Source organism: Manacus vitellinus, unplaced genomic scaffold (assembly GCF_001715985.3).
Source record: "Manacus vitellinus isolate BGI_N305 unplaced genomic scaffold, ASM171598v3 scaffold_20_pilon, whole genome shotgun sequence".
Lineage (NCBI taxonomy): Eukaryota > Metazoa > Chordata > Aves > Passeriformes > Pipridae > Manacus > Manacus vitellinus.
In genome coordinates, this window is record NW_021939471.1 from 12,037,304 (window position 1) to 12,059,650 (window position 22,347).

At 37.8% G+C, this 22,347-nt stretch overlaps 1 protein-coding gene across 1 annotated transcript in view; it reads left to right on the top strand.

Annotated features, from left to right (window-relative positions):
- The first annotated feature begins 45 nt into the window (after window positions 1-45).
- Window positions 46-22,347, top strand: part of ZNF385B (zinc finger protein 385B) — a 164,285-nt gene continuing 141,983 nt past the window's right edge. The window contains exon 1 of the mRNA XM_008931072.2: window positions 46-322. The gene's annotated coding sequence lies outside the window, so the exon portion shown is untranslated. The remainder of the gene's footprint in view (window positions 323-22,347) is intronic.

Here is a 22,347-nt window from a genome sequence, read left to right on the forward strand (position 1 = left end):
TCGGCGTCTCCGCAGCCTCGTCTGTTTCCAGAAGGGATAAAGCGCGTCTCTAAATAGGTCAGGGGCTTCGACAGCGCGGGGGATTTGCGTAACGATTTGTGTTACGTGGGAAAGGTGCGGGGCTGCTTCTCCCGGGCTCCGAGGCTGGACGGAGCGCTGCTTTCCTGGCATACCGAGGGACTTCTAAGAAAAATAGTTGCATGAGCACAGCTAGGCTTTGTTGTGTTATAAATCCGTAGGACTTCGGCAAAGTTAAATTTCTTCAGCAAAGGAGGAATTAACCTACATGGAGGAGTTATCCTTGATGAGCTAATTACCCATGGTGAGTGTAAGTGCTCGGCATCGCTAGCCCGTTGACGGTGATGACGTGCTTAAAATGTTAAAGTTTGTGTCCTGGTGACATTGTTTCAAAACGTGAAGGAGGGGTAGGTCCAAGATTGTGTTTTCTGTGGCTATAGGCACGAAATTTCTTTGTTTCAGAGGAATTGTTAGAATATTCATGCCTGTGTGAAGGCTTGTGTTTATTTTTTCTTATTTTTGACTCCTGAATAAACTTTGGAACTCTCTTCATGGGTTTTAAATCTTGTGGGCTTGGCACTAGGTCTTTATTGTTATGTTTGAGTTGAAAAGTCTGTAAATGGAAAAGTTAGAGAAGCGTGGCACTGTGAGCACTCAGAAGTTTAAATAAATCTTCAAAACAAACGTTTAACTGCAGCTAACTACTACTTATAGGAGAAGGGAGATGATAATTTTATTTCCCATACTTTCTGCTGCTTTTTTAGTGGTGTCTTTGACAAAGTATAAAAATGAGGTGCAAAACAAGTCCTCTGTTGCTGTCAAGAACCTGTATGGTTTTTTATCTGAATTAAATGTAATTTGAAACAGTTGTGTAAAGACCTGAAGTCACTGGGGAGACATCTGTGTGATTGCAAGTAGATGGAGACATCTGTGTGATTGCAAGTAGATGTAGACAAAGCACTGCTGCTGCAGGTCCAGAACAAGAGGCAATGGCAGGATACCAGTGAGATGCTCAGGCTGGTGGATGGAGGGAGAACATGCTTTTTGAAGCTTCTGCCTCTCACGGCAGCATTGTGCTCGGCCGTGGATGCAGCCACCCCCTGCCCTGTTATTGCAGTTCTGAAAAGGGGAAAAAGGCGTCTCTTTGTGTAGTCCAGAGCTGACACTAGATTGGTTCGAATGGGTTATGCCGCTTCTCCTTTCACAAAGAAGTAATTTGGCTGCTCCTTTCAACTGACCAGATCAGTAGATGGCTTAGAGGGATGAGGTTTTCCTTCTCCTTTGTTTCTAAGGTGTTCCTCCATAGTTACAAACTTTTTTCTGGTGTTCTGTCTTGCCAGATGGGTTTTCTGTACCTCACACCTTTTGCAGTGAATGGGAATTGAGAGGCTTGTGGGAACCCTGAAAGCAGAAATAAGCTCTGTTGTGAAATTGATCCCATTACTAATGTTTCTTTCAATTGTTTGGTTTAGTAATCCAGAAGGAAGTAAGAAATTAGAAAGGAAACAATCCTCTAACATGATATTTTCACTAAGTTACCAAGTTCTTGTATATTTTTTCCCCTAATTAATTACGTAATGGATGCTTGGTTAAATTTAGCAGTATTAACAAAAACTAGCAGGTGTCAAGATCCTGTGTTGTTTTTGCCTCTTCCTGCACTAGTGGGAGCTGTCCATCCCTCTGTGCTCCCTCTGCACTGCACACATTCTCACAAGAGATCAACATACATCAGCACCAATTTCTCTTAACCAACTGTTTTTCACTGTCTGCATGTTTTTTGGGGTTTTTTTTAATGCTTTGGATTTCTCAGCTAAGTTTTAATTGAGACGGTATCTTCATACTTGAGTTGCTCAGGGATAAGGCAGTATAAAAGCAGGAAAAAGCCTTGTGGAAGATAATCTTTTGGGGGAGTGTAGGCTTGTTAGTTAATTAGCTCTGGAAGTCCTAAGATTTTGAACAGCAATGAGGATTACTGCATAAAACATAACAGATGCTTTACAGTTGTTGCAGTTTTTTCTCTTCAGGTTACCACAAGGGATTGTGGTTTGAGAATATTTGCTCTTAAGAGTTTGAGAATTTATGAAATGGGGCATCCACATGGCTTTCAAAATAAGCATATGGTACAGCTGTGGTAGTCTCCAATCTTGAAGCATTCATCAGGCTGTGTTGGGATGTAACTGAGTATGGAAGTGGAGTGCAAGGTTCTCTCTAGTGTACTGAAATACACTGCAAAGCTTAGGTCATCTGTAGTTAATGGGAAGAAAAGATGACTTTGCAGTCTGAATAGCTTGCTTTCTGAAATTCTGCTATCACTTTGTGTTATGCTTTAAACCCTTTGGAATTCCTTGAATGACAACTTATATCAGGTAAATATTTTGTTTCTGTAACTTTTGCCTTACATTTGAAAATTGTGGTACTTAATATATGTCACCCATTAAGATACAAGTGTGAATATTGTATCTTATGTGATCCTGAATCACCTCTGATGCAGGGAATGTAGAGGCAGATGATAAATGCCATAATATTCCAGCTAACAAAGGGGAAATTTACCCAAATCCGTAGAATACACTTGACATCTTTTATCCTCAGGCTGATGAATGCACAGAGAGTTGAAGGAATTACAGGAACTTCACTCTCCTGTGTGACTGTAATAACCCTCTAGCTGCATAGGTTCCAAGATTTTAACCACATGCTCACTTGCCTAACTACAGATGCAGCTCAAATGTTGGTTGAAGGGCTATTTTCTATTGTCATTTTGCCCACAAGTGCAAAATGTACAGGTTGTTTTCAAAGGTAAAATTTCTCTTTTTACTACAGTTTCACAAAGCATGCATAATCTTACAATAGGAAGTTTATGGTTTTCATTATTTAACAAAGGCCAGTGTTTTTAAAACAAAACATTTAAGACATTTTGAAAATTTGTGTCCTAAGGATTTTTGAATTTTTTTTTTTTTTTTTCACAAAATTAGTATGTTTTCTGATTTTATGTAATGCACAGAGTGAGCAGGGTAATTATGACAAAAATCGTATCTGCACCATGCAGTCATTTGACATCATTCTGTATTGTTGGAGAAAATGCTGCAAAACAGTAGCTAGTACTCTAATACAGTAACATTCATTAGAATCACATATTATTAAGTAAGCATTGCTTAATTTATGGCATCAATATTGTGTTGGTAAAAATAACAAAATATTTGGTAATTTGGTTTGGTATAATGTGTCTTTTAGTGATAGGATGCGAGGGTCTTACTCTGCCATGAATAAAGCCTTTTTTTTGATGTCCTGTAATACATCACATTTCATGAAGTTGAGCTAATATTTTGAAGAGTGATGGATCATGTCCATGAACTTTCACATTTTTGTTATTTCCCTTCTAAGTGATTGTTTTTCTCAGATCATTTGCAATAATTCTTTTGAATTTCTCAAATGTGAAGCTTAGTCTTAACATGCTGTACATTTTGCGTGTAACTGTGATTTTTCTTATATATTTGCTAAAGTCGACATTGCTTTCTATAAACATATTAACTGACATGTTAAAAATTCATTAGACAACCTGATCTTCCAAGGCTTGTAAAAATAGAAGCCTTGTAAACCAATCTAACTATATCAGTGCAGTCCCAGTCCTTTGCTTATCAGTATTGGTACCTTAACAATTTGCTCCTGCTGAACTGCCAGACAGATCTTTTAATGACAGATGGTGCAAATACACCACAGTTCTAGGCATGTTAGAACTGTGCAGTTTACACTATTGAGGATTATTTGAATATGAGCAAGTTAGGCTGTTAGGAAAACACTGTTAATGCTTAATTCCTCAGTGAAATTATTCAATAAAATTCTGTTTATTGACAACAGCTTTTTTTTTTGTCATCAAACATTTAGAATAAGGAATTTAAGAGGGCAGTAGCTAAACATGAGTACAAGCAGAAGCTTTAGACAGCTGAAATCCTTCTTTCCTCACTTTATATACCTAAAGTCGTTTTGATTACATAGCCTTCTGTTTAAGTTTCACAGGTTTTAAAATGTTGTAGGTTTGCCTTGAACACAGAGATAGCATTAAATAGGTTTCAGTTTACAAACAGGTGAAAAGCATTTTCTTCTGCAGCAGAATGCAGGCTCTGCATAACTATCTCGATTCATAGTTTTCTAGGCTTTTCCCTGGTGATTTTACTGTGTGACAGGATGATGGGTTGTGGTATTGGTAAAGTGCTATGATTTTGAAATAAACTGGACAGCGTTTCATTACTCTTGGCTTTCTACTGGCAAACTGTTCAGTGCAGTCATGCCAATGCTGAAAGTATGGTGAACTTGGTGCACACCTGCAGCTAAGTCAGTCATTCTGCGTGTGAGGTAGGGTCATCTTGTCTCCTAGAGCACACTGATTCACTCCGAGAGATGTCTCACAAAGTCTCCACTTGAAAACAAACCACAAAACTTAAAGCCAGTGTGCTCTGTTATAGTATCCATTACTTGCCCCTGCGTGGCATGGAAGGTGATCCTTAAGAGTGAGGTAGGTCTTGTGTATAGAGGAAGACTATGTAACTACTTACTACAGGCACTGAAGAACAGTAACTGAAATGATAGTGTTGATGGCAGGAGAGCAAAGTAAAATTAACTTGACATGAAATTTGAATTATATTGTGACTTCAAAAAGAACTTTTTCCTTTTTTTTTTTTTTTGTTTTGTTTGTTTGTTTGGTTTTGGTTTTTTTTGGTTTTTGGGGATGTTTTGTTTGGGGTTTTTTTTTGTTTGTTTTCTTTTTTTTGTGTGTGTATGTGTGTGTGTTTTGTTTGTTTGTTTGCTTTCTGTGCCATGGTATTTTTAAATTTTATGAGGCTTTTGGTGCATCACAGCAGCCAATATGCTGCCATTCTACAACCAGTGTGGTCTCATACTGAGAGGCTCCTAATTGAGTTATTTCATGGTGGCTGGTGTAGTGCTGATTCCCAGCAGAGGATGTCCCCTGCCGAATCTTTAACACTTCTCAGCGTTACTGAACTTGTAAGATCTAATGAGTTTATAGCATAAATGGTTATGGCTGTAGCCCTGTTGTTCTCTCTATAAATACTTGTGCAGGTACCAGAAAGTTAAACATATGGTAGGAGGTTCTGTTTAATAACACAGCCTGTTTTGTTTTAATTTGACAATTCTCAGTACATCCCATCTAAATAGAGTAGACTGTCAGGACACCTTAGTCCTATTATAATTTGATATAATTTCAAAGATGAATTAGTTTAAGGATCAGTGATGTGACAGGCCCTGTTAGTATAGTATGCATTAAAGCGGGAGGGGGAAAAAAAGTTTCATGTGATTTGCATGTCATTTAGTTTATACCTTGCAGTGTTTATTTATATCTGTCATAATTTTGAGCTTTAAAAAAACCCTTGTTTTCCTAAGCCAGAAAAAAAAAATAATTAGCAGATACTCATTATCAAGGTGTATTCCAGAGAAGATGAGTTTGTGTAAGATATTAAGTAAACACTCTAAAAGCTTTTACTCTGCCCTGTGCAGCAAGATTTTCAAAGATGATATAGGAACATCCTAATAGGATTTTATAATAAAAATGCTAATAAAAGCTAGCAGAGGAGTAGCTAGTCTCTTTCTTTGCATGACTGCATATGACAAAAAAAATAAAATTACATAGTCTTTCTTCCTTTGGCCACCTGATAATATTAGGATGGTAAGTCTTTGCCTTTAAGTTGTGAATGCACATAAGTGCCTAGGTGCACTGCAATTTTCTTTTAAAATGAGATTATTTAATACATGTTACAATTAAGAAAACCCCTTATAAGTCTGCATCAAAGCTTATGGAAAAAGATTCTGCCTTTGTCTACTTGTGTGGTCTGTTATCTGCAATGCAGGTGCACTCTATGCCAGACATGCATATTTGGTAGATTGTGGGACCTGTGCATAGTCAGTACCGTGTTTGATGCTCATCTGGGTTCCTTGTTAATCAGAGAAACAAGAATACCCACATTATAGACCTCAAACAGCATTAAAAGTTGCAAAGTTAGGAATTTGAAAATTATGAAATGCCAGAAAGTGTTGCCTTTACAACCATAGCTGAACTCGTTGGTGTGTATTATTAAGAGTAATTTTTGTTTTGTTTTGCTTTTTCTTGTAAGACTCTCATCAGGCTTTGTGCACAGGATAGGTAATGTATGCTTCAACAACAGTAAAAAAAATAATCTTTGCAACACTTTCATGACATGAATAAATTTAATTCTCCTCATGTAGGGGGAAACTTCAGTGCAGAGATGGGTCTTCAGCAATGTCAGATGCTCAGTTTGAGTAGTGGGGACTGATATGTCAACACTTTGAATGATGCAGTGCATTCTCACAGCTGAGTCTCTGTTGTCTTGAATGGCAGCATGAGCATTCAGTGCTTCTATCAACTAGAGTTTACAGTTGTTGAGTTAGGCTTCCAGGAAAGGTGTATGCAATTAGTGATTGTGGAAGGATTGATTTAAGCAACTTGCCCAGCATTACTCGCAGCTCTGTGGTAGAGCCCAGGTTGTGGATAGATTCTGCACTGCAGCATTTAAATGCCCTAACCTTGAGAGAGTCTTTTTCTCTTGCAGTCTCCTGCTTTTCTTCCAACTTCTACAGCATAGGACACAGGGTATTTTTTTTCGGGAGATAGCTGTTCTTATGACTTACATTTTTTGTCTTGACTACTCTCCTCTGTGAGGAGAGGGAAAATACGATCTTGTAATTTAGAGAGCCTATTACTTGGGTTTTGTAAAAAAGCAAGCTGTTCTACCCTAAGGAATCATGGTAAATCTTGAATTTTTCATCAGTGAGTGCTTTTCAAATGGTTAAAACTAGAGCCTGCCTTCTTGAGCTTATGTAGTGACTAAAGAAATAGATTTCATGCTACTGTGTGGCATAGTGTTAGAGGCTTGATGTGCTTTATGTTTCGCTGGTACTTGCTCAGGTATTGTCAGATCCCACTTTGAAGAACTTCAGCACATTCTTTTAGACAGGTGACATCAGAAGCAGCAGAATCTTATTGTCAAGTTTGACAGCCACGATGGGGTTATGACACTCCTAAGTCCCATAAGTAATATGAAAATTATTAAGTACTGTAACATATGGGTAGGGATATTTGGTGCTATTGCCTTATTCTATATAGACTTAAACTGCTGAAAATGAATATATATTGTTTGTAAATATATAACATAAATTTTGAAGATGGAAATTACTCTTTTTTAGAAGTATCTGACAGTCCTGAAGCTTTAGAGAGTAAGTCGTATCAGGAGCACTGGAGGAAGCTGGGGTTGTTTAGCCTGGAGCAAAGGAGGCTCAGGGGTGACATTATTGCTCTTTACAACTATGTGAAGGGATGTGGGGCTGGTCCTTTTCTCCCAGACAGCTACTGCCAGGACAAGAGGAACTGACCTTAAGCTATGCCAAAGGAGGTTCAGATTAGACATCAGGGAGAATTTCTTCACTGAAAGGTTGGTTAAGCATTGGAATGGGCTGCCTGGGGAACTGATGGAGTAAGCATCCCTGGAGGTGTTCAAGAAACAACTGGACATGGCACTTAGTGCTATGGTTTAGTTGACAAGGTGGCGTGTGGTCAAAGGTTGGACTTGATGATCTTGAAGGCCTTTTCCGACCTTAATGATGCTGCGTTTCTATGATTTTTACTGATCAAGATTTGAATAAGACTAAATCCACTATACTCAGGGACCCCTTCTTTACTGCAGGCAGGTTACAGATGCTCTGGAACAAGTGAAATTCCTGAAAGACTAGGCAAGACCCACCTACAATGCATTTTCTTTCTCTTTCAAACAGGTTTGAGAAAACATTTCAAGGAAATTCTTTGTCTCCCCTCAGCATATGGGTTAGTCTCACCAACTCGTGAATGTTACAAAAATAGCTTGAGAAACCAGACAGTGGAACTTTACAAACTTCAACAAGTATCAGAGAAATGTGCATTGCTGATCAGTAATAACAAATGTTGACAGAACCAATGTCAAAATCTGATTGTTGTCAATTTCCTAGTTTGGCTATACTGTCAGCTATGTTGCAATGCCATATAAATTTGTTGAGTCTCAATTGTCCCCTCATAATTACAATGTATCATGTAACTCAAATAGGATAGGGTAATGAGAGGTAGACAAACCAGGAATGGTGTAACACTTGTTTTTAACTCTGAGTGATTTTGCATTAGCCAATATTTCTACGTAGAACTTGGTGGTGGCTTGTTGTTGCAGTGTAAAAGATCTGGAAAAATCATGCCCTTAAAGGACCTCTCTTAAGTGTTATTTGTAGTTCTCAGAAGCTTTTCACCTTTTTTCTTAACTGTAAATTAGAATGTTAATCAAGTTTCTGTATCATAGTTTTGTAAGACAGGATGTGAATTTTTTTTCTCCATTTGTACAGCGGACATGTAGATCTTGAGCAAGGATAGGAAAACTTCCTTCTCGTTGAAAGGAAAAGATTTATACTAACCTGATTTGGTGAATGTTTAGAAGAAAGAAAGGAAGTACGTGCTGGTGTTAAACCCCAGATGCCATGACACGGAAGGACTGAAGGAGTCTGTGGCTGACAGGAACATGTGGGGTTTGTAATCTCCACATGCAGCACCATGGCCACTTCCTTCCTCATGCTGTATGCAGCTGATCGGAGGTTGTTTTACCATGTGGTTGTGATGACTGTGGGAACTGTCATGGAGAGTTAGGAGTCAACATCACGTTTCATACTGAGCATGGAAGGCTTGGCAGATTTGCTGTTGTGTACTACTACCGTAAAAACGTGCTTGTAATATTAACATGATGGAGCAGCTCTTGTTTTTAAAGAGCTGGAGATTGACATTTTGTGAATCACAGCGTGACACTGCATCAAAGTTTTGACTGTTTCTGATTGTGTATTTTTTTACTAAATACATATATTCTTGAATCTGTTCCTATCATTTATTGTTGTGTGGCTTCTTCCATCTTATGAGAACTCTCAAATTCCTTTTATGTCAATTTGTTGCAAAAAGCTGGTTTATTTTAAAATTTCTTATAAGGTTGAAGTAGCTGGATTTGGGCTACAGAAGTATTTTATGTTGTTTAAAGGGATCATTTCAGCTTGCATTTCCGAATGGACTAGTTTCCAAAAGTGAGCATTGCTGGTTTTTTTAAGAACTGTCAGAATCTCTCTAAAATGCTTGTTACTAGGATTTGTATTTCATGTTTTTCCATAAAGCCAAAGGCAGAACTTAATTCACTTATCAGAGTACTGCCAAATGCTTCTTGGAATTAGTAGGATAGCATGAAGATTTCAAACTTCCTCAAGATTGCTTTGAATTGTTCAAGTTGCAGGGGAGTAGTGAGATGTGGCTTTTGTAGGCTGACTGCAGACAACCCCGCCTGGTCCTTGCTGCTTCTAAACATCCTCTACACCTTCCTCTTTGTTGTCCCCTCAGGCAGATTTAATGTCTTGGTCTTTGGCCTTTCCTTCAGCAGCTGTATTTCTTGGCTATTCTAATTTCTTGACCCCTGTATTGGCTTGGTGAGCTTAGTATCTGACCTAGTTGTGTATTTGATCCATGTCCCCCTTCCTGATTACAGCCTAACTCAACAAATGGCAAGAGTGGCCAGCAACTCACGGGGTTTCTTGAAATACCTCAGTAAAATATGGATGCTGCCCCATTTTTAATAAAAATTATTTTGAGCCCCTTTTCCGATCAGTGAAGCCTGAAATAAAAGTGTATTTTTAAAAATTTCACATACCCTTCTTTTTTTTTCTTCAGTAGAAAAAAAGAATGCCCTTTAAAAATCTTAATTGTCAAAGTTATGTATTCATTTAGAGTGGAAAAATATTTGTTCTTCCTTGTTTTAAGATATTTAGTGGGAAACCACAGTTAGGAAAATGGAGTATAAGACTATCATATAAGCACTTGACTATTTCTTGCAGTTACACGTCGAGACTGATGCCTATGTATATTTTGAAAAAATAAATATAGGTAATAATTACTTAGAGATTCATTTTCTTGTGTTTGATGAATTGCTTCAGTAGCTCCAATTATTAGATCACTTAGAAGAAGTTGAAGAAGGAATAAAAATTTTACATGTATCCGTAACTAAAAATCCTTTAGAGAAAAAGTTCTTGGACTTAGAGGATCATCCTTGTGTTCTATTTTTATAGGGCCTTGGTATAAAAAGTTTCTCACCTACTTACGTATACTCTCAGTATCACAGTAATATTATGCATACTTAAAAGCCTTCTTGGGTTGTGAGATATATATATATATAAATTTCAGTTAACATGTCTGCATCAAATTTACCTCTAACCCTTCAATGAAGATCTTTTTTAAGGCATAATTGCATTGACTGAAAAATCTAGTATAAGTAAAAAGATTGTTTTTTCTCAAATGAGGATTATCTTATTGACAAAGAAATTCTGCAAATAGCCTGAAGTTTAGCACTTAAGTTTAACTGCTAAATTTAGGTACATTTGTAGAGCATATAGAGATTTCTTGGGTTGTGAATGTCTGTCTTCAGAAGCATAGGAGTTTGTTCTAATTAGAAAACAATTGACTAAGTTCAAAGACTGTATATGAGACTGCACTGCAGCACATGTGTGCAAGGCAGAATGGTCTCTTGTTAAAAAGAAAGAAAGGGTGAGTCAGGGTTTCATGGTGCTTCCCTGCCAGGAAATTAAATATTGATATTTTTCAGATAGTAATGCTCAACTCTTAGAGAAAATACCTATCTACTTGAAATGTCTTTTAATATTTTACAATATATTATACAAAATATGGCCAACTTTAGAGTTGTCTTATATGCAACAATGTAAAATTTTATGCTTACCTGACTCTTTAATTAGCTCTCATTCTGTCTCACGTGATTTATAGCTCCCTGACTCCTACGTAAAAGTGATATATGACTTAATGAAGCGGAAAGCCAGAGTGGGCTCACACCTCTAGTTGTGTAATGGTTTCCTGTAGCTTGGTAAATGGTGTGCTGGAGGAGAAGCAGCCGTAAGCATCTTCTCATTTATTATGGCAAGGATGTAAAAGTCCATGTTGCTGTGACTTGTGGTTGTTTGCTTCCTTGTCACATACACAATTCATTGGAGTGAGGAGGGAATGTGGCTCTTTCATAAAGCATAAAAATAGCAGGTAAGAAAAAAAATGCAGATGTAATCTTTCTTGCTCAAACTTAGTTTAATGCAGCTGTTTGACATATTTGGAATCTAACCTTTTCTTGATACTAGAGAAATAGTGTTCCAGCATGATTTAATTTCAATAACAGGCTGTAAAATCTTTACCCAACTGTTTTTCTTAGTTAAGGGGTTTTGAGGAGGTTTTTTCCAAATGGCTACTTTGACTGTTTATGTAAGTTTTTTGAAGAAGAGGTAATTTTTTGCTGTCTTACTCTTACACTTGAAGTTTCTCTAGTTATGTTTCTGTTAGTTTCAGGATATTTGTCATTACAGCATCTTTGATATGATGGTTCTGATATATTTAATTACAATACTGTAAAGTCAAATAAATTAATTATGGATTCTTAATAGTTTAAGTGGTCTAAGCATGTCTTCTGGAATGGAAAGGGGAAAAAAAATCAGGAATATCAGAGAAATGAGCTGACTTCAGCCTTGTTTGGATCTCCAGAAATAATTTGATTTCTATTTGGGGCAGCAGCTTTCACGAATTACTGTGGGGAGTCATCTGAAATACAAGGACCAGAATGAGAGATCCTTTTTATTTACTGTGCAGCTGCATAGCTTAAAGAATTACCACCTTCTGCCAAAAGTGCAGTAACATTACAGGTATGTTTCTGGCACCTGTGTGGGACAGAAACACACACACTTATTTCGGAATCTGTTGTGATCTCCAGCCATTTTCCTACATATTCCAGGAAGTGGCCATTCCTTATTTAGTCTGCAGTCATGTCTCTATGGAGCCACAAAGGCTAGAGTCTTTCCTGGCTCTCATCTGAGGGTTGTGGTTTGCCCTGAGAGATTTGTAGTTTGTAGATCCATCTTCACACACCCACCCCCTGCCTTGTGAAGTTTGGACTTACTGCTATGAATCTGCAAAGAACTGTGTGGTATCTTTTTAGATTACACATGAACTACTGAGTTTGTAAGTGAAGACCGTTACCTGCTCCCATGACGGGAGAGACGGTTTCTGGCATAAATTCTGGAGTTCAGAGGTGGTAATGTTTTGCTATTGCCAGGTGTTTTTAGGTATCTGGGGAAAAAATAACAACAACATCCCTTCTTCCAAGTGTTCTCTAAGCACTGGCAGTGGGTCTAATTGGGCAAGTGGGTTGTGTGAGTCATTGTTGCATTTGAATCCCTGGGTTTTGGGCTCTCATCGTTCTTTTAAATGTCTGTAGAAGAGAAACTCTGCTTTGCCACTTTACAATTGCAGTTTGTGCTTACTTCATATTTGCAGTTAAACAGAAATACAGTATTCAAGGGAATATGCAACCTTATCAGGTTGTGGTAGAACTTTAGAAATTAGTGAAAAGTGAAGATTACTGCTCTTGGAAAGGTAGATCAGTTCTCTGTATTTGGTGATGTGTTAAGTTGTAATTCCAGAAGTGAATTACAGAAGCTTTCCCAGCATTTTTGAAATGGTTGCAACTTTTCAAACAAGCTGTAGTTTCTGTTAGACCTTTCAAGGAAGATGTTTTGTAATGCATAATAGGGGTCTTGCTCAAAGTACAAGGAACATCAAAAGGGCCATTTACAGAGTAAGTAGTGTACATGGCATTCACTGAATAATCCTGGAAGTACTCACTGCCAGAATGGCAAACTTCATAATGCAATCCCCCTCATGCCCTATGTGCTGCTTTGTAAGATGATATGCCTCACTCCTGTCAAATCTGGATGGAGGCTTTTTAAATGTTTGTGTGACAGGGTGTGTCTCTGTTGTGACAGTTGTGATTCCTGATTCTCTGTGTGTGTGTAAGCTCACGCATCACTATGAGGTAGGCTGAGGACACCAGCTGAGAGCAGTGCTGCATGTGAATGAGGGTACCTTAAGAAAGTGGACTTTTTCCTAGTTTATGACCTAAACTAGAAAGACTTTTACTTAACATGAAATATGAGCACCCGCATTGAGGTATTTTAAGTAAGCATGTTTCTATTTGTGTGAGTTAATAGCTACAGATGCTATTAAGATCATCCAACATCTCCATTTCATTTGGTAATGTTTTATCCAATTCTGAGTAAGCTTGTCCTAGCTTAACTTGGGATATAATAAGTTATATTTTACAAAGTGATGTGTTTTGTAGGGAGTTGGCATTTTTCTACGTAAGAAATATACATGTTGGTGAATATAAAAGGGTGACACTGATAAGACCTTTATATACAAAGGTGTTTGCAGACTCGCTATTATTACTGAAGTATTCAGTTGTTTCTTCTGTTCCCAGCTCTGACATTTTTTGAGATACAGATATATTGATGTACTCGGCTCCAATCATGCAACTGTATTTGCATTTACTTCTCTCATTTTTTAGGGACACTACTGCATGCTCACTGATCCACCTGTGCAGAAGCATTTGTGAGATCAGAGCCTAAGCATATTACTGCTAAACGTAATTAGGTGCTAGACTCGTGCTGTAGTGCAGTTTCTTCCAAGCGAAGATTAACTGAAGAACAGGAACGACTGAGGACACTTTAAGTGCTGAGTCCTTGGAAAACCATTCTGAAGAGGCAGATTTTAAAATTGGTAACTGAGAACTGTGAGCTGTTACAATGTGTAACTCCTTACTGAACAATGACTTTTAAAATGTTCCTCTTTGCTCAGTCTTATTTTAAAGAATAAATAAGTTTTCCTGTGAAATAATTTGATCAAACAGTAGTATCTGTGTATTAGTAAATTGGCTATTTGCTGCTAGTTTTGCTGACAAATCTTTCTTCTTTGTTTGTATAAGAAATTTGAAATGACTATGTAAAAGGCAGGGTCAGTATGATCAAATCAAGTATATTATACAATACAAAACTTGAATGGAATATTTTATTAAAATGGCAACAGTAGATGCCAGTACTGGCACTGTTTAGGCTTCTTTTAGGAACCTTGGGATTAGTGTTCATCTGTCCCATAAAGGACACAAATCATTTAGATTAGAAGTAATCTGATTGCATTGAAGTACAAATTATAGCACAAAGGCCATTCAAGTGGGTTAAGTGACCAGGGTTGGTAAACACCATATGACTGCTGATTGGTCGATGAAAGAGTATTAACTGAAAGATAATGATGGATTTTAATCCAAATCTCTAAAGCGCAACAGCTGTAGTTCCCAAATGAGTTCACTCATAGACAGACTTTTAGTACACTGATTTATTTGTTCCTATTTCTCTTGCACAAGAATTAATTTGAAATATAATTCATTATTCCTATATACAATATAGCTATTCCACACAGCTTGCTTTCATTAGATTTCCAATCTACTTTCAGTTAGTGAGTTCACTGTGATTTTTGTGTGCATTGGAGAAATTGCAGTGTTTTTATTTCAGTGTTCTGCAATATGCTGAGGTAAATTGTTAATGTGACTTGGTTTAGGAAATTCAGCTGCTGTTCTTCCTTGTTCACGTCTCTTATTAACATAGTATGAAATCTAATTAAGTATTTAAAAAAAATAAAGGCAAACTGGATAACTGGTATTCCATATGAACTTTTTTCCAGAATGCTTACTAGTAATGCCTAAGAATGGCAGGTAAATGCTTATCACTGATAATAAATTATGTGAATTTGTGTAGTGTGTTTTATTTCAGTGCCTATATGTAGTTTAAAAATGGAAATTGCATTGCATAACAATTAATTTTGATAGCCCGAGAGCAAGGAGTGGCAGCTCTTTAGGACTGCAGTGTAACAATGTTTAAGATGCGAAATGAAAAATGTAGGCAGGTTGTATTTATCTGTATTTATTAATTACTTCAGTGCTGGAGTTGCTATTGCAATAAGAATTTTGGCTGGAGAGTTTCAGGTTAAGTTTTCCCTGAAAATTTGTACTTACTCTGAAATAAGCACTTTCATTAAAGGAATCAGATGAATGTCTGCAAAAAAAAAAGTAATTTAACTTTGTGGTTTGCTGGTCCATCTCTCTATTTGATTTTGGAGGCTCAACAAGAGACCAGATCCTTAGTTATTGTTTACAGTCCAAGTAGTCAGACACAGGAAAAGTAAAGTCTTTCAAAATTATACTGTTTCATCTTATTTGTCTTTGTATCTAAAAAATGTGCATAATAAAACCATTCCTCTGTTGGTATTCAGGATTTATTCAGATAATCTAGATAAGATATACCCTGCTGCCAAGAGCAGGCATTAGATCTGCCTGTGTACTATACCTACAGATTGTTTTGATAGCAAAAATGGAGTCATTAGTGCCTGGGTCATGTTTTGTCCTTTTGATGTAGACACACCTAATGCTGTAGCACATGTAAGTAACTATGGAACTTCTCCTTTGTATTTACAGTTAATTCAAAATTCGGTTAGAGAAACTTTGTCTGGTAAAAAAGTTATTAAGACCTTTGCAAAATTGGGAGGATATTGGTCACTGCGTGTTGAAAGGAGACCTTGAATGCAGTTATGTTGCAGAAATGCCTTTAGAAAATAATGACAAAAAACGTATGACCTACCTCTGCTTGGTTTTGGAGCCTATGAAGTCTTATTTTAATTTGTTTTCTTATAAATGTAATAGATACTTCTTAGTTATTAAAACATAATAATTTTCTCCCTGAAAAGCTGGATAAAAGAGACTTCCAGTAAATGGTAAATATACTGCAGGTGCTATCTCGAGAGTTAAAACTATTTAAGTATGTGTAAGCATTTGGATAACTACTACTACTTCATGGAAAGGGTAAAGCGAGAGAATCTGACAAGGTGCCCAGAATATGTTTTACATGTGTGCATGTGTCTTGTGTGTATATGCTTGGCCCAGCAGAAGCAATGGAAAATTATGGTGTCACGTATCATATTTGCTCAAGCAGTTGCGCAAGAACTTTGGTCTGCCCAAAGTTAGCATAGGAGATAAAATGTAACAGGTTATTCTATCCTGTTTCAAGTGTTGACAGACTAAACATGTCTTACAGTTTTTGGAATTTTAATTGTGGTTGATCGTTAGATGATTACCTGTGTGATTTTTTTGGTTATTGGAGTTTATGAAGCTGGGCAAATCAAATCTAAAGGTGGTGGGAATGAGATTCCTCCCCTTCTTTGTACCAGTCATCTTTTGGAAACTTTGCAGCGCGAGGAATGTAAGGCTGAGCCACAAGTATGCAGTGAGAAACTCAATAAAATGCAAATGGTGATTGTTCCATGAATTTCTCCTAAGAATTTTTCATGATCCAATGTAAACCTTGAATATCTTTAGAGAAAAAGATCAAGATGGATCGATCCTAGGATATAGTAATACTGGCTGAAGGTTCTACTACAGTGTCTGTGGTTGCACTGAGCTAGAGAGATAGCCTTTAAGAGGCTTCTTTCTCCCTATTGCCTTTTTTTTTTCTTGTGTTTTGGGTTTTTTTGCTTATTTTTCAGGAGATATTTTTCATATCTCAAAGGAGGAGAGCAGGGATTAGGATACAGCCCCATTTCCTGAAGAATATTTGTTGATCATCTCTAGCACAGCTACAGCTGCCACCCAAGCCATGCCCAAGTTCAAAACATGAGCAGGATTGTGGAGACTGTCACAGTATCAGCCTGGTTCACAAAGAATCTCTGTATTGAAAGACCTTATTAGTTAAAAGTGTTTGAAAACCAAAGCTGCTACCTCACCTCTCAGTTTGATTCCTACCCTGAATTTATGGAAAAAATTCTGTTAAACAGAAACAAACAAAAAACACTTTGAAAGTTGCTTCTGTAAAATTCCGAGTTCTTAGGTTTTCAGTTTTTCCATTTTTGATGCCTGTTTGACAGTGCTGAAACAGATGCTCTTGATGCTGTTTAATGACTATGCAATTTCTGAAAATAACGTTTTGACAGAATTGATTATTTTCTAGAGAAAACTTTGGCTACAAACCAGGATTTTACACAGGGAAGTAGAAAATGTAATTGGAAAATTTTTAGCTATATATATTTGGAAATTTCTTCTGGAAACTAAGTCCTTAATATCCATTCCTTTATAAGGATATTTTGTGATATCTTTGAACTCTGCTTGCTTTGCTGTGTGGTCCACTGTGGCAGATGACAGTCTGTTTCTGCTGACAATTGAACTGGGCTTTTTTGGTTCATTTTTTAGCTAAGGACTGATAAATATATAAAAACAATAAAGTGACATTTAATTGACAGTTTGGGTTACTGACTGAATAGGCCATTTAGCATAAACAGAATGAATTACAATAGCTGAGAACTCTCACTTAATTGCTATGACTAATGAAGCATGATTAAACAAATAAAAAAATTGACTTGTATATGGTTTAGAAGTATTTTGTAAAATGAACTAGTGATTCCTAACCTTCCTGCTTTTCAGGGATAAGGAAGCATTAACGCTGCAATTGCAACACTGATGAGTCTCCATCTGGTATTCAGGAAGCTGATTTGATTATTGCTCGTGATGAGTTCCAGCTGAGATGGGTGTAGAGAAGGGTTCTGGTCAGGGAAAAGGAGATCCTGTTTTGTTAGGGGGAGACTTCCTCAGTCTTGGAAAATAAAGGCTAAAGGAATCATATAATCATAGATTAGTTTGGGTTGGAGGGGACCTGGGCCGTGGGCAGGGACACCTTACTCTAGATGAGGTTGCTCAAAGCCCCATCCAGCCTGGCCTTGAATACTGCCAGGAATAGGGCATCCAAAACTTGTCTGGGCAACCTGTTTCAGAGTAAACTACACTCTTTCAGTTTGAAGCCATTACCATGTGTTCTGTCACTATATGCCCTTGTGAAAAGGGGGAAGTTGTGGGAACATGGGGGAAGAGAAAACACCTGCCTTCTGATGCATTTATGGACTGCACACAGCAGAGAAAGAGAAACTAAACTAGCAACCAGCGTTTAGTTGGCTGGAGATCACTCTGAAAAACCTTCTATGACCAAATACACGCCTGATTATTCAGAGTTTATCCTGGCTGAAGTACATGAGGACTTAAAGGTCTTTTATTTTAAGTCTTAAGATTCTTACAATGATAAAGCAAAGCAGCAGTCCAGAACTTGTTCAAGTGTGTGGCTGAAAGAATATTAATGCTCCTGCCTAAACATTGTCAGCTCTGAACATTCAAAAATCTTATCAGATCTAGAAGACATTGAAATTGGTTTCTCTTTAGTTCTCTTCAGGTCTCATGTTTTCAGTCAGCTCTTCAAGGATTAGAAGGGTATTTAAAAGGCTAGAGATCCTGGGGATTTTTGACTGCATGACCCAGGCTTAAGAAAAATGCCTAATACTTCAAGATACAATTCTGAGAGCTAGCAGCCTTGAATTGGTGAGAGGAGTGTTATAAGCAAAAGTGACATCATATTGATAAATTGTTTTTTTCCTAAGTGAACCTTTCTAAATGTTTCATGTTTCAAAATCTCACGTTTGTGATGTCAGCACAGGAGGCCTGTTCAACCTGCTGGGTCCATTAAGGCAGTAAGTGTGTTTAAAATTGTCTTTTAGCAGAAATTGTATTCAGTTACCAGCTATTCAGCAAAGTATAACTTGAGCACAGGCCAACCAGATAAGCCAGTATAAGAGAGCAAGATTCTTCATTAATTGGAGAATTTATGAGAGGAATTGTTTATCATAATGATGTTTTGCATTATGAAGTCAATTGTCTGATTATTGCAAAAGGAATGTGTGGGTTTTTTTTTTTATTTCTTTATTAATAAAATGTTTAGGAATTTGAAAACCACCAAATGTATCCAAGGAATGCGACAACTCTGACACGGGAGGGAGCTCTACTGAAATAAGGTATAGAAGTCAGCTTTATTGCAATCTTAAAGTTGCAAAGGGCTTTTCAAAGTGAATGACTGGAAAAAAAATGAGAGTAAAGTGGGCTTCTGAGGGATAACTTCAGCTGAGAATGCTGAAGTAAAAGCTTCTTGTTGTGCATCTCAGCATTTTCAAGTGCAAAAAATATATATTCTGCTCACATTTTCATCTTTCTGGGGGTTATATTTATTCAGAGGAGATTAACAGGCAATTTTCAGTGTGACTGCCTTCATCAAAAGTTTATCCCTTTGCAAAATGACGTGTTTTTTTACTTTTTATAGAAGCAGTATGCTTGAATGTCTGTGAAGACTTCAGAGTCATAGTTGTAAAATGAAAGGTGGAATAATGGTTATATTCCTAAGGAAATGCCAGTTTTATGCAGGATGGCAGTACAAGACTAACTGTGACGTGTATAATTTTGTTTGTCAGATCTTTTTGTCTTAAATAAATTTGTTGTGATATTGAGTTTTAAATACATTTATGATTACATGGCCATTCGATAAACCCGTGTGTTCTGCAGATAGCTGCACTAGGATGCATAGATTAGTTTTTGTGGTCTCTGCAGTAGAGGAAGGAGTCTGGGATGACTTAAAAACAACCAACACTTTGTTCTGGTTTTGGCTGGGGTAGAGTTTACTTTCTTCACAGTGGCTGGTATGGGGCTGTGTTTTGGATTTGCGCTGAAATAGCAAAAACATCACTATACTATAAACCCTGTGTTCAGCACAAATGCAAACCAAAGCCCCATACCAGCCACTGTGAAGAAAGTAAACTCTACCCCAGCCAAAATCAGCACGCAATTTTGCTAAGTCATTTAAAGAATAGTAAGGAAATGTGCTTAAGGAGAATGGAGAAGCTCTACCTCATGCCTCATATTGCCTCTGGTTGCTTGTGAGGGGAGAAAGGAATCCTTCTCTTTACAGGTACTTTCCCAGATTTTCTTTCTTCAGTTAGTCTCTGCTTTTTCTTAGGAGCTAAGCTGTCATTTGCTGGTGACTGGTGTATTCTGTTCTTCTGCCCTTCATGGTGTGAATGCTGGAGGAGGTGATGCACTTGTGCTGGCTGGAGGCATCTTCAGCATTTGCTGCCGGGCTTCCAGGAGGATCTTTGCTGATGCAGCTGTGTTGGTGTGGCCTGTAGCACCAGGGACTCTTAAAGTGTAGGGCACCTGCAGAGACCTTGCAACCCCTGTCTCTCATTACTGTGCAGTACAGCCCTTCATGATCTCTCTCCTTCGTATCCTGTTTTTCTGATATTTATGATGTAAAGGCAATTTGGCCATGTTTTGAAATTTTACTTCATGAGAGTTGATCTTAAGCAATACTTCCTCCCCTCTCCATGCAGAAACAGTGACGTAACCTTTACAATTGTGCAAGGTTAATTCCCTGCCTCATTGAAAAGTTTTCATGTACTTGGTGATTTAAAAAAGGTTTGGAAAAATGCTCCTGTGGATGTATTTTTCTATTTTCTCTGCTTGTTTTGGATATTTATCAGTGTACAAAAAGAAATTTAGTCAGATGACTTTAAAAGAATGTGTAGAATTATTTTATGTAGTTTGAGTGCTTAATAGTCTGGATGGGATTCACTGTATTTTCTATTAACCATCTATAAATGGATATGACAGATGAAGCAAGTAAGAGGGAGTTTATGCTGTTTGTGAGGCACTCAGAAGATATCACACTAGTTCTGCTTTTCAATTGACTTTTTATGTATATATAGTATGAGCAGGAGGATAAGAAGACTACAGAGACACAGAAGTAGGAAAAGAATTGGGGTGGGCTAGAATTAATATGGAGACCAGCTATCAAAATGATAGCAGTAGATATATTGCAAGATAAGGAGGCAGAAAAAAACATCCTCTCGGCAAGAAAGAAAATTCTGAAAATTTTTTTTCGGGTCAAGGAAAACTGTAGATTCTGAAGAATTTCATCTTGCTTTGTGGTCTCAGGTTCCCTCTGAGCTCGTGGGCTGTGTGTGCCTTTTGCCACTGATCACAGTGAGAAACCTTAGCTGCTCTCAGGGTGTTAGGTGGGCCCAGCAGAACAGTATAACTTGTTCTTGATTGACTGCATGTCTTCTACAGTGCAAATTACCCTTCTTTTACTGGGTATTTAGAGAGCTACAGCCTCCTGATTTGTCTGATTTTAAAATAAACCTAAACTAACCTAGTAGGTCTCAACAAATCTTATAAACTTGACAGCAGATGGTCCATGCTTTTTGTTTAGCCCTGCATATACTATCTTGGTGGGTGGTAACTGCCTTAGGACAAAATCAGCATCCCACCAGTCACCATCTGGGATGGCAGATGATATGTGGGACTGTCATGAATAAGCATTCTGATGTTTGTAAATGTCTGAAGGAAGATACTGCTCGTTAACATGGCAGTTGGTATGCAGTCGCCACCATGAGAAACTCACTTTATGCAGTAATCAGCAAAAGCTGAATTGTGTGCCTTGGGTCCACCTCCTTAACATGGGTGGGTGTGATTCCTCCATAGTTTGTTCATTTTGATGGTCAACTTGAATGGCTCTTGTTTTGGCAGATCTTTAGTCTTTGTCAGTGCCTTTGTGCTAAAAAAATTTCTTCTCTGAGGTACTGTGCCAGCAGTGATATTTAGATGCCTCATATTGGATTATACCTGATGCTGATAGTGAGCACAAATGCATGCTATGAAATGTGCCCTTGCTTTAACAGTGTAGCCTGAGCTGATGGGGAAAGGGAGGAGACAATTTGGAGACAAAGGTGTAAAATTGCTTGCAAAAGAATACCCCATAGTTTTGCTCCAGATGCAGGAATGGAAATACTCATCTCTTCTACTTCTGTTTTCCCTTGTCCCGTAGTGGGGATGCACAGACAGAGCACTGAACCACGAGGATATCCACAGACCACTTCCCTTCTCCTCTCTGTTCCTGGCTCTGTGCACTAAGCCTCTCTTCTGAACATAAGTGCTTTGAGAAACACTGTTTAAACTAGTTTTGTTTGAAAGGGTTGCTTGCCATTCATGTGGCAGGTTCTTTATTTAGAGTATTTTAGACAGTAAAGCTGGTCTTGTAGGAAACTCTGAGTTGTATCACGTACAAATATCTTTGAAAGGAAGAAATCTGTGCATCTATCATGCAATTTGATTCCTGCTGCAGTTAGAACATCCATTTTAGTTTGTGTTAAAGCATTCCCACTTAGCTGATCTGTGTACCTGCTGAAACAGGTATTGTAGAATGACAGAATGGTTTGAGTTGGAAGGGACCTTAAAGTTCATCTAGTTCCAAATCCACTGCCACAGACAGGGGAACTTTCCACTAGTCTGGGTTGCTCAGGGCCCCATCCAATCTGACCTTGAACAATTCCAGGAATGGGAAATCCACCACTTCTTTGGGCAACCTGTTCCAGTGGCTCACCATCCTCATAGTGAATAATTCTTCCTATTATCTAATCTAGACCTCCCCTCTTTCAGTTTGAAGCCCTTTCCCCTTGTCCTATCA